The sequence below is a fragment of the Chrysemys picta genome, chromosome 9, assembly GCF_011386835.1.
Source record: "Chrysemys picta bellii isolate R12L10 chromosome 9, ASM1138683v2, whole genome shotgun sequence".
NCBI classification, from domain to species: domain Eukaryota; kingdom Metazoa; phylum Chordata; order Testudines; family Emydidae; genus Chrysemys; species Chrysemys picta.
The window spans coordinates 27,909,270-27,922,496 of NC_088799.1; the positions used below are offsets into that span (position 1 = coordinate 27,909,270).

Here is a 13,227-nt window from a genome sequence, read left to right on the forward strand (position 1 = left end):
GCTCCATGCAGTTCCCGGAAGTGGCTGGCACATCCCCCGGCCCCAGCTCCCATTGGCTGGGAACCATGTCCAATGGGAGCTGCGGGGGCGGCGCCTGCAGGTGCAGGCAGCGCGCACAGCGCAGAGCCCCCTGGCCTCCTCTGCCTAGGAGCTGGACATGCTGGCCGTTTCTGGGAGCAGTGCTGAGCCAGGGCAGGCAGGGAGTCTGCCTTAGCCCTGGAGCCTGCACCCTGAACCCGCGCCCCAGGTCGGAACACCCTCCTATACTCTAACTCCCTCCCAGACCTTGTACCCCAACCCCCTGCCCCAGCCCTGAGCCCCTTCCTGCATCTCAAACCCCTCATCCCCAGCCCCACCCCAGAGCCTGCACTCCCAACCGGAGCCCTCACCCCCTCCTACACTCCACCCCCTGAGCCCCTCATTTCTGGCCCCACCCTGGAGCCTAGCAGAAGCCCAGAGCCTCTGCACCCCTGCAGAGTTGGAGCTCCGAGCGCCAGCTCGCCCATCCGCAGGGCTGTGTGGGGCCCACCTGATCTTTTTCTGTGGGTCAATGGCCCCTGACAGAAAAAAGATTCCCCATCCCTGCTCTAGTGAGTGCTCAAAGACATCCTCCAAATAACCACTTATGTAAAGTCAGGTCTGATTTTATGCAGGAGTTTTCAGTCTCAATCTCTCTCTTTAGAGGGCAGGAAGAGATAGTGTTCTCTGCAGTTCTACCATCTCTACTTAATTTCTGTGCCAGCATGACTCTCCCTTTGATCCTAGGTAGGGTGACCAGACGTCCCATATCGGGACTGTCCCGATTTTCAGGCGTTTGTCCTGCGTCCCGACCGATGTTTGGTCGGGACGCAATTTGTCCCGATATTTCGCACTCCTGTTTTTGTTTTGTTCTGCTGGCGGGACTCCGCTTTTTTTTTTTTCCCCTTGCTCTGCCGGCGGGACTCCGCTTTTTTTTTTTTTTTGCTCCGCCGGCAGGATCCCCTCCTCCCCATGTGTCCCGATATTTTCTTTATCCCATCTGGTCACCCTAATCCTAGGAAGCCTGGACATTGCTCCCTCTAAAGGTCATCATTGCTGCTCCGTGAATTAGCAGTAGGGTTGGTGGTCACTCAAGTAATGTGTGAGGTATTCCCCACCCTCTGGAAGTTCATTCACACAGCTTCTGACAGTGCTCCCAGCTGCCTCCAGTGCAGCACTTTTAGGAGTGCTTACACAGCCACTAGTCCATAAATATATCTGTACTCCTCCACTGCCTAGAAGACTCAGCAAAAGAAAAAGAAAAAAAGTGCCCACATTTCAGAGGATTCTTGGGGAGAAAGAAAATGTGGGTTGATATTCCAGTTGAGCTATTCACTGCTACTAGATTTTAAAGTACAAAATTCCAGATCTTTATTATCCAAAGGGTAATAGCTTTGAGAAGTCCTGAAAATGTGAAAGAGATGGAAGTGGAGGGACTGATTATGCATTTCTAATCTCAAGCCAATGTAACAAAGAGGGTGAATAAGCTGTTAAAAAAAAAAACAAACCTAGGAGACAGGCTGCTGAAGAGACATGACTCATTGTTGATTCAGAAGCAATATCATTAGCCTGGAGCTAAAAGAAATAAAATGAGGAGGTAGAGCACTTGACGGAAATAATATTCTCATTTGTTTAATTTGATATTTAAAAGATATTGCCACCAGCTAGTCTAAACTGTGGCAGCCTGGAGAATGTAAAGAATTCTGCTTTGAAAATATGGTTCAGTATGTTCAAAGATGTGTATGTTTTTTATTCCTAGGTGTGTCATGGTCATTGCTTTAGGTGATGTAAAACGAAGAGTTACAACCAGTTTTCTCATTAGGTAAGTGTAGATGAGTTACACTCTAGGATACACATTGTTGACAGATGTGATATCATAGCTGATGAACTTCAGTGCTGCTAGCAGAATAAAGAGACGACATCTGTCACATTTACATCTGGAAATGTTGTATGTACTATTGTTATTCTCAGGCCTGCATAAAAGACCCTCTAACAAACAGGCAAGCAGAAAATCTTTAAAATTGTTAAAGACATTTTTTCAATGAAACGAATTCAGGACATATTCTTTAAAATTTGCTGTTTAAGGCCTGATTCGGCAAACACTTATACACAGGCATAATTTTTCTCGTATGAGTAGTCTATTGATTTCATGGGAATAAATGTTTGCAGCAGTGTATCACAGGTGAATGGGACCTTATGCATGAAAATGTCTGCTTTAAAGCACTTTAGATGAGATATAGTGGCCAAGTGCAGAGAAGATAAAAGGATTAAACATTTCTATGGAAATTGAACAGTTACAGTAGATTGAACAGAAATTATGTGGGTTGCAAACCCTCTTGTTTCATACCAAACCCTGATGGGGGTTAGGGCATGAACAGTGATAGAGACTGGTCTCTGGGCAGGCTATGCCATAACTGTCTGATGCAGGATTTCTGGCACATTCCTCTGAAGCATCAGATGCTAGCCATTGTCAGAGACAGGATACTGGACTAGAAAGGCCACTGCTCTGATCTGGTACGGCAATGCCAGTGCTTCCCTAATAGTGCCTTTAGTTGGAAGGGAAGATGAGTTACATTCTCCCTCCCCCACAGCCTGCCCAGTTAACAACCTCTCTCACAGCACAGACCCCAGACTGTGTGAAGAGATTTCTGTTATCTGGCTAAGGACAAGGATGATGCAGAGACGGGCAGGGCTAAGCCTCTCTGGAAGTGAGATCGGTACATGGATGGTCCCCTCTATGGCTAAGTCACAGTCTGGGTCCATGGGTGTGGGCCCTCCAGTGAGAAAGCCTGGCCAGGGAGTGTTCAACTTCAGGAACTGACTGCAGAAGCATCCCACACCATCAGTGCCATCATGGGGTGAGAAGTCAGTGGAGCTGCAGAAGAAATAAGCTAGGTCAGTTTTTGGCACTCCACAGCTTATACTATTTGTTCTTTCTACAAAGGGACAGGATTTATTGCTGAGTTAATTGCAGCTGGCTTGCTAAGATTCCTTCCCACCAAGCAACTGTAGCACAACAACTGTACCCATCAGGAATTGTTAACCACATTAACCCCCTTGGAATGGTTTGCCCAAGGAACAGATTAAAAAGAAATGAGACCTACCTGCTATTTTAAAAATGTATTGTAATCAATTTAAATGACTAAAGAAACAGTGGAATCCTTGGGGCCTTAAAGCTCCAATCTCTGCTGAACTGAACGTGATGATTTAGCCTCAGTCCAACCCACCATGGTGTCTTCTAAGTGAGGCCTTCAAAAAACCATAGCTACAGCTGAATTAGGTCAGATTGATCTTAACAGAGAAATAAAGACTTTTCAAAAAGGAGATAGATTCATAGATTCCAAGGCCATAAGGGACCTTTGTGATAATATATTTTAAATTGCAAAGAGGGTGGCTATATTCTGATGGTATGTCCTTTATCCGTATCTAATTGTTGTCAGCTGTGTACAGATGTTAGGGCCAGATTCTTTCCTATTTGTCTAATGGTTAAAGCAGAAGACTGGGAGTAAGACATCGAAGGGATACAGTTGAAATAAATCTACCGAGAAGCAAGTGAGGCTTGTTGTCTCAGATCCAAGGGCATGGACATGTGGGAGAGACTAGTTTCTTCTTCCCACATCCCTAAAATGTAGTGCAGGTTGTGTTTTGGTTGGGTCTCTTAAGATGTTTGATGCCAAAATTCCAGCTGTGATCACTAAACCATGGTCTTTCCTAGGACCAGGAATAGAAAACAGTCCTCAGAGTTAACCTCTAGTTCACTCTCCCCTGAGCCCCTCCCAAAACCCACCTGGACTAGGCTGCACAAGCCATACTCTGCTCTAGTTACAAGAGAACACACCCTCTCGGAGCCAAGAATAGAACCCACAAGTCCTCAGTCCCAGTTCCCTCTAATCACTAGTCTCTAGTTACTATGTCACAACCTTAACAAGTAGCTGATGTGGTAAATCATTTAGGCCCTGATTCAGGTGTCAGTGCAGCAACTAAGGTGACCAGATGTCCCGATTTTATAGGGACAGTCCCGATTTTTGGGTCTTTTTCTTATATAGGCTCCTATTACCCCCTCCCCCCACTCCATCCGGATTTTTCACACTTGCTATCTGGTCACCCCAGCAGCAACAGAGGCGAGGCAGTTTGCACCTCTCCAAGTCAGGTCTGTAGGGGCCATGCAGCTTAGGGCTACCTAATTTATATCCCTGCTCTAGTGGTCTCTGCAGGAGTACAGAATTGCTGAGATATGGGTGTATCTTGGCCACCCCCAATCCCACCCACACACTGACTTATCCCTAGGCCTCTATGCCATGCTGTCTGCCCCCTGGGCTCCTGAGGCACAAACATTCCCTGTGCTGAAGGCTATTCCCCAGAATGGGGGAGTTATGCCTGTCTTACATCTAGGCTAGCACAAGGAAACATAGGGCAATAATGTACTGAGCACTTTCAGCCTGGCAGTTATGCTAAAGCCCTGCCAACGGTAGATTCAGATTAGCTGTTAGCTATACTGAATGAAAGACCAGTTTGACTCAACACAGGTTTAAGGCATTTTTCTGAAAGCAATGTAGACCACTGTAGGAAATCTAACCTTACAGTTTTTCATACTGAGCAGGCTCCATTTCCTAAACCTGTGCTATACAAAACCAGTTTTCAAAAGCGGGATAGACTAATACAGGTTTCTTCTAGTGTAGATGGGACTTCAGCTGGTTGGTTGTATGATGAGGTAAGGACCTGCCTTCCTCAGGCAGAGCTCCCTCTGTCGATGGCCCTGGTTATCCTCCCACCAGTTTTACTCTGATGTAGTTCCCCTGGCTTCTGTGTAATTATTCCTGACTTGCAGGGGAGTGAGAAGAAAATGAGGCCCAGTGGGAGTTTTGCCTAATAAGAAAGGAAGAAGTAGTTCTCAGCTGGGCCCTAAAAGAGGAAATAGAAAAGTCATAAAGAACTACTTGCACTTTTCTCAAAAGCAGCAGCTTTGCTTCCTGAGCAAATAGCAGCTCTAAATAAGCTGCCTTGAGTAATGAACTGAATGTTCTTTGGACCAAGCTTCCAAAAGAAGCTTATACACATTAAACAGAAAAAAAAAAAATCTACTGTCTGTCGCTTGTACTTTACTAAGGAACAAAAGGCTTGGACTGAATCCATTTTAGGGCAAACTTTACAAGGGCTTACACTAAGTTATTCAATGGAAAGAGAGTTGAGCAGAGCCTTGGGGTGTCTGTGGGGGATTGATTACCAAAAGCCAGGAATTAAAAAAAAAAAACAGGAAAAATAATCAAATACGCTCTCTTTGGCTTTGGCAGGAGGACAGGAAATAAGGTGATAAAAGGGCTGTTTCTGAAGGTCCAGCAGCAGCACTGTGCTATCCAGGAAACCTCCAGAGCTACAGATCCCTGGGCCTGGTGGGCTGCTGGGCATGAGTGCGATAGCAGCTCTGAAAAGGGCTGGAATTGAAGGGGAGAAGAGGAGAATGCCTTATGAACAGACAGGAGGACAAAGGGAGTTTGTTCTTTTAAGGGCTTGATCCTGTGGTGCTGAGTGCTGAAGCTGAGATAACTCAGCACCACACAAGATTCACTCAGCACCTTGCAAAATTGGGCCCTACACACTTACCTCTGATTATTGGGGTAATGCTTTCTTTTCCTAGGGAAAGGTAAAACCTACCCCATGAAGCAGGAATTATTATTAATAATAAACGATAACATATAGCACATGTCCTTCCAAAGGAAACCACAGTCATTGCTTTACAACCTGCACAGGGATAATCAAACAAGCCACTGAACTGCAGCCACCTCTGGGGTGGAAACATAGCAACCATTCAGCACTTACAACACTACAAAACAGTCAGACCCTCTGTCCCTGTGCTGGCAACTACACCGGTGCAGGAATGAATCTGTCCCTAGGCATGTGGGGGATTGAAAGGGGAGATGGTAAGGGTCAAATCCTATAAATGCAGTGTAGGCAGAAAACTTGCTTCTACTGAGTTCAATAGTAAAACTCCCATTGATTTCACCAGGAACAGTATTTGGCCCTTTAACTTGTCATATGGTCTTTATAAAAAACCCCAGACAAAACCCTAGCCCTCCTGTTGCCTTTGCCTTGGATCTGATATTTCATTTATGCGGAGGTGAAGCCAAAAGGAGAGTCAGATGGCAGCATGTGGGGTAGGGACGCCGCAGGCTGCAAGTGCTGTCAGTGGCCACGAATAAAAAAGGCAGCCTGAAGCCTACAGAGAACAGAGGAGTACTGTTACACGGCACTGCCAGTACTCCAGACATGAGCTGAACGCTACTTGCGTGGTTAGTTGCTAACTACTTTAAAAAGCTGTTGCATTCTCATGATAGCCATAGGAAGCTTTGATGGTGTGACACTTTGGCTGTCTGTAGTTGGCTGAGTATGAAAGGTCCGACTGGGACTTATCCAGGACATGGGGCGTTCCATATGCCTGACAGATTGTCTCATGCCAGTTTTTTTTAAAGCAAGTTCAGTCAGAATGACCTGGAATGATACAGACATTTTCACTAACAGGTTGTGAGAAACAGGAAGGTCCAGGGGCTTGAGCAGAGCTTGCGGGGGGACATGAGTTCAATTCCTGCTACAAATACCCTGTGTGACCCCGAGCTAGTCACTCCATTGCTCTGTGCCTCAGTTCCCCTTCTGCCCAATGGGACAATGGTTAACCTATCTCACAGGAGTGGTGTGAGGATAAATACATTAGAAATTGTGAAGTACTTAAATGATGCAGTGATGGCGGCTGTATAAGTACTTAAGACAGATAAAATTTAAGGCCCTGATCCTACATATACTTATGTACCTGCTTAACGTTACATGCTGTGGGCTTGATCCTGCTCCAATTGAAGTCAGGAGCAGAACTCACTTTGATGTCAATAGTGCCCTAGTCCAGCAGTTCTGAAACTTCATTGCATCACGACCCCCTTCTGACAACAAATTACTGCATGACCCTGGGGGTGGGGGAGGAGCCCCATTTCCCTACTGTGTGGATGAAAGGAGGCTAGAGGCCTGCCACCCCAGGTGGGGGTGGAGCTCGGGCTTCAGCTTCAACCCTGGGTCCCAGCATGTCTAGTGCTGGCCCTGGCAACCCCATTAAAATGGGGTTGCGGCCCACTTTGGAATCCTGACCCACGGTTTGAGAACAGCTGCCCTTGTCTCACTAAAACGCCATTGGGTGTGACTCCAGATTTACACTGGTGTAAGTAAGATTAAAATACAGCTCCTACTTCATTATTATTAATATTTCAAATGATAAGAGCAGCGATCTTTCTGTTTAATCAGGAGATAGCAGATCTTGTTATAAAATCATGGATGTATTAATAACTATTATAAGCAAAAAGGGCATGATCCTGTGAGTTTTTGAACGTGTTCAATCCCATATTACTTAAAATGAAAATCGTTAAAAAGAGAGGTGAGTAAAAGACAATATCAAAAGGTCTTTCTGCAATTTTTGTTGTGGAAATCAATCTTTTATTTAAAATAAAAAAGACATTTCTTGCAGTCTTTCCAATGGAGAAGAAATTGTAGCATGTAAATGGATGAGTTGATGCTCTGGTAAACCTGGCATGCAGAAAATTGTCTATTACAGAAAAGAGCAGTACTGAGAACTCCCTCAATGTGCTGTTAAAGATGACCTGCAAAGGAAACAAAAGAATTAGACTTGAGTCCTTATTTACTTCTTTGTAGTGCATAAAGATGGACTGAAAGGGCCATCTACTTTAGGGTTACCATACGTCCGGTTTTTCCCGGACATGTCCGGCTTTTGGGCAATCAAACCCCCGTCCGGGGGGAATTGCCAAAAAGCCGAACATGTCTGGGAAAATGCCGGCCAGGCACTTCCCCTCCCACGGCGGCTCTGCTCCTCCCCTGACTCTTCGGCTCTGTTTAAGAGCCGAGCTGCCCGAGCGTTATGGGCTTCAGGCAGCCCCCTTGCCTCCGGACCCCAGCCGCCGGCCGGGCACTTCCCCTCCCGGGCTCCGGCGGCGCAGGGTCCGGAGGCATGGGGGCTGCCCGAAGCCCATAACGCTCGGGCAGCTCAGCTCTTAAACAGAGCCGAAGAGTCAGGGGAGGAGCAGAGCCTCCGGCTGCGGCGGCTCTGCTGCTCCCCTGAGTCTTCGGCTCTGTTTAAGAGCCGAGCGCTACGGGCTTTGGGTAGCCTCCATGCCTCCGGACCCTGCGCCGCCGGAGCCCGGGAGGGGAAGTGCCCGGCCGGGGGCGCAGGGTCCGGAGGCATAGGGGCTGCCCGAAGCCCAAACGCTACCGGCTTCACGGTTTGCCGGGCAGCCCCCAGACCCTGCGCCCCCAGCTGGGCGCTTCCCCTCCTGGGCTCCAGCTGCGCTGGGGAAGCGCCGGCCGGGGGCGCAGGGTCTGGGGGCTGCCCGGCAAATTGTGAAGCCGGTAGCGCTCGGGCAGCCCTTTTCGCGTGGCTGGGAGTGGGAGGGAGGAGGGGGCAGAGTTAGGGCGGGGTTGGGGCAGGGAAGGGGTGGAGTTGGGGCGGGGCTGGGGGTGGGAAATGGGCAGGGCCAGGGCCCCGTGGAGGGTCCCCTTTTTTTATTTGTTAAATATGGTAACCCTAATCTACTTTCTTTTCAAAATTAAAAAGCCTTTTTCCCTGCTTACTTTTACATTAGAAATTGAAGTCTTGTTTATGCTGGATGACTCTCTGATGACTGGAGAACTAGTGAAACGGTGAAAGATTCAACTAAAGTGGGACAGATCATGTATGAGGCCCTAAAAAGCCCTCCCCTAAATCCCAGATCAGACTTGACATTCCAGATATTTCTGAGAAAAATAAAAACAGATTTATTTTATTTTTAAAAAATCTTATATGTCTTCTGAACTGGGTGGTCTTCCCCTTTAAGGGCCAGAAATCTGGGGCCAGCTATCTTTAGTCAATGATCAGACCCAGCTGGGAAGGGATCAAGTGATTATAAAAGCCAGCAAGTGGCCTGAGTCAAGGAGGAGTTGTAGGAGGGAGATGGGTTTCTGTAGTAGGCAAGGGATGGAAGGGTGAGGAAGTGCACATCCTCTTTTCAGCATTGAGAGACACTAGGGGAAAAGCCTCTGGACAGAATTGCTCTGTTTTGCCTAAAGTTTTATGTTCAAAAAATAAAACTGTGCCTTGGAGGAGGGGTAGTTGCTTAATTTGCGCCAAGGCTGAGCCCCGGCATCTCTAGGTTTGGCTGTTCAGAGCCCCAGCCCCTCTGGGTTTGCTGTATCAGTTATGGGGGGTTGGAAAAGAATCTGGGTGTTGTTATACATGCCACCCTGACATTTTTCAAAATAAATTGTTTGCCGGTCACCTGTAACGCCATACTCTAGTTGGGCCTATGAGTAAGCTGGTATTATTAATAATACTGTGAAAGTGGTGTATTTTATGCATCTGTGACTGTCATTTTATGGTGATGGTGGGGGGGTTGCTTTTAAATGGCTCACTTAAGAAGCATTTTCGTAAACCTGACTGCTGTTTGATTTTACTGCTTTGAGCACAGCTTCTCTTCTGCTAGATGTTGGTACAACTACTGCTGTTTGCAAGTGCAAAAAAGGTATTTCATTGGAAGATTGCCACTTGTTCTCAGGCAAAGCCCAGTGACAAGAAATGGGTGGCATACCAGACTCTGAAGGTCAAGACTCATGACCAGTTGAAGAAAAACATTTTACTTATATTAATTCAAAATGGAGCATAAAAGCTTGATAACACTTCATCTGAATAAGTTCCCTTTTCTTGATTCCTGTGACATAAACCACACCAGGGTTTTTTTGTGTGTGTCTTTGTTTTTAAAGCCTAGCATCATTGTAATCATAGAACAAAAAGTTTTTCCTCTTTGCCATTTAATTGTAACTTAGCTGGAAAGAAAACTGAAACATTAATATTCAAGGCAGCAAACTCAGCTTTCAGTTAGGAGCTTCTTGCTGTGGCCTTTTGTTGCGGTAGTTACTTTAGGCCCAATTCTTCTCTGTCACACTGATGTGACTTTGGGGCACCTCCACTGAAGTTAATGGAGTTACCTCAGTGTTAAACTGCTGCAAGATCTGAATTGGACCCTGATTCTTGAAAAATGAGTATTTGCTCTTAATACATTTTTTTTTCCATTTCCATATTTCATTCACAATGGGGTCTTTATGCCAGACTGACAAAAAGCACCAATGAAAGGATTTAAGGGAAACATCTCCAGAAGTGTGGCTTCCTAAGAAGTCCTATGTACCTCAGCTCTCTGAAGTGGCAGATCAAGAAATGTCCAATAAAAATGATAAATAAGATATTACAAGGCTCAGCTCTTAAGCCAGCACTCAGAAAAACTCAGCACTCAAAGATAAATCAATGTTTTCTGTCACTTCTATCTTTGGATGTAATAATGCATTATGTTTAAGAATCCCAGTCAGAGATTTAGAGCTTTCCCCATGAGAAAGGGTGCTAACATGTACACCTGTCCAGAGTTACTCTATTCAGGTTAATGAATTATTTTGGATTTACACCAACATAACAGCAGAGTTTAACACTGTCACTTCTGCTACATTCCCCACTTGCTTGATCTCATTATCCTGATGATAAAGAGTAGTGTGAATTATTCTGAATTAGCTGCAACTCTAGTTTATTTTAACTTCTCTGGGTAGCCAGTTTAAATGTGTAAGATTATGTTTGAGTGATTTGTGCATGGTGACATGTTTTATATTTATGGAAGGATGGTAACATCCTTTAAAGAGAATCTTGACAGTTGCACAGAAGTGCTCCCCCAAGTATTATGTGAAGAAAGATGGATTAACTGCTCTTCTAATCACTTATTTCATTTCAAACTTGTATAAGGGGGTATTTGGGCTCTTCAGTATAAGAGTTCTGTGGGGAAAAAGGGAAACATTGTGGCCCCATTTTATCAATGGCAGTGGAGCTGCACCTGCCTCCACTACGGGTGAATTTGACCCTATGATTCTCCTGCAGTTAGCTGAACTCCGTATCTCCATAAACACATCTGCACTACAATTACAGCCTCGAAAGGGGAACCTCAGTACAATATTGTTCCAGTGTGTAGTGCACCCCAGAGCTTAACTATACACCTGAACCAGGTTAGATTTAGTTGTCTAAACTTCTAACAGGAACACTACCAATACACAGTTAAATCAGATATACACTGCAAAATGGATCCCTGATGTAAGTGGGTCAACAGTACTGTAGCTGAGTCCTCAGCCATGGTTGTTAACATTATAGAGCCCAGTTCAAAGCCTACTGAAGTCAACAGGAGTCCTGCCATTCACTTCAATGGGCTTTGACTCACCCACAGAATGTATTGGAAAGCAGGGGGGCTGACTGGCTAGGAGCTGGACTGGTTTTTAGGAGACATGGGTTTTGTCCTCAGCTGTTCTACTGACTTGCTGTTTGACCTTTGGCAAGTCTTTTCATCGCTCTGTCTTGGTTTCCCCAATTATGAAATGGCTTTTGATTTACTCCTCTTTGTAAAGTGCTTTGAGATCTACAAAGGATAACTGCCCAATATTATTAGATCATAGAAATGTAGGACTGGAAGGGACCTCAATAGGGCATCTTGTCCAATCTTCTGCACTGAGGCAGGACTAAGTATTATCTAGAGGGGACACTTTATTTTGAATACAAACACATCTTGTGTGTATTACCAATATATTTTTATCTGGAAATATCTTGCATGCTTTAACATAGTTCAGATTACATTTAGACTGGACTGAGGGTAATTTGACGCTAGGAAAAATACTGAGTCCTAGCATCTGGTGCAGAGGCTAGAAAATTTATTTTAATCAAGCCATTGTATAAGCACATGTGCTTTTCCAACACAATACTGATCCTGTGCCCATGAAGCCAATGGGAATTTTGCCATGCTTCAAGAGGAGCATTGATCCTTCATACAAAAAGACCCTAGGAAACAGCACCTCTGGCTACTGTATGTAGAGTGCTTCTGTTTTGTTTGTTTGTTTGTTTGCTACAAGATCACAAAGCAAAATTAGATGGCTCCCAAATATATATTGTGGATGTGCCTATAGCCAAAACGTTTACAGAGCTACGGATGGGTCAAATATATTCTGCAGTGTGCCTGTCCTTAGTTCCGCTTTTCAGACCGATCCCCCGTCCTGACAGTGTGTACAGTTAGATGACCCATAGCAGTAGTGGTATAACAGAGAACCTAAGATGCCACACCCCCTGGCTTAAAGTGGTTTCCATTATATGCAGGGTTTACAGTTTGGTTAATGGCTCTCAGCTCCCCCACTATAAAAATTGTTCCAGCATCCCTGGACGTGGTGTTGTGCAGGACTGTTTGTTGTTAAATACTGAGCTCTTCTATTATGCCTTCTTCACTGGGCTAGATTATGGCACTAGCCACAGCGCGCAGAATGTGGCAGTGAGGCACAATACAGTCTTCAGCTACTCAGCACACAGGGGAATGTGTAAGCTGCACTGTCCTTTCAGATGGTGCCTCTTGCTCCCCAAAGCACACCCAGACATGACCATCTCTACTGTCCAGGATGAAGCAGATGCAAGGTGTACTCGTAGGAACAATTGGTGCTCATTGGCTGCACTGAGGGAGCTGTCTCTCTGGTTTCCCCAGGGCAGGGACTGCATTTGTCCCTGGCTCACCAGCAGGCTATGCAAAGCAAGGTGGGAATAATGCTCCTTATGTTCTCCCCCACCACTAGTGCCCCCCAGCCCGTAAGCACTTGCACTAAATTCAGGGACAGGCTAGTTCATAGTGTCTTCTGTCAGACACTCTCAGTCTGTCGCACGTTCATTGAAGTTTTACAATATTCAGGTATCATGGTGGACAAGAAACTTAATATGAACTCCCAATACAATGCTGTGGCAGACAGTACTACTGTGATCCTTGGATGTATAAACAAGTGAGTAGGAATAGGGAGTGATTTTCTCCCTATGGGTACAGCATTGGCGAGACTGATACTGAAATGCTTCATCCACTTCTGATGTCCACATTTTAGAAAGGATGTTGAAAAATTGACGAGGGTGTAGAAAAGAGCCACACAAATTATTTGAAGGCTGGAGAAAATGCATTTTAGCGACAGAATTAAAGAGTTCTTTCCAACTGCTTAGCTTATAAAACAAAACAAAAAACAAAACAAAAAACAAAACTGAGCAGTGACTTGATTACAATGTAAAAGGACCTTCACAGACAGAAAATAGCAGGTATTAAAGGGGTCTCTTATCCAGCGGAGAAAGAGAACAAGAACCTGTGT

The 13,227-nt window shown here is 45.4% G+C and overlaps 1 long non-coding RNA gene across 2 annotated transcripts in view; it reads left to right on the forward strand.

Annotated features, from left to right (window-relative positions):
• The window catches only part of LOC101948442 (uncharacterized), a 194,897-nt gene extending 187,016 nt beyond the window's left edge, over positions 1-7,881 (forward strand). For both annotated transcript variants that reach the window (XR_010590356.1, XR_010590355.1), the window contains one exon: positions 1,778-7,881. This is a non-coding gene — a long non-coding RNA (uncharacterized LOC101948442). The remainder of the gene's footprint in view (positions 1-1,777) is intronic.
• The last annotated feature ends 5,346 nt before the right edge of the window (positions 7,882-13,227 follow it).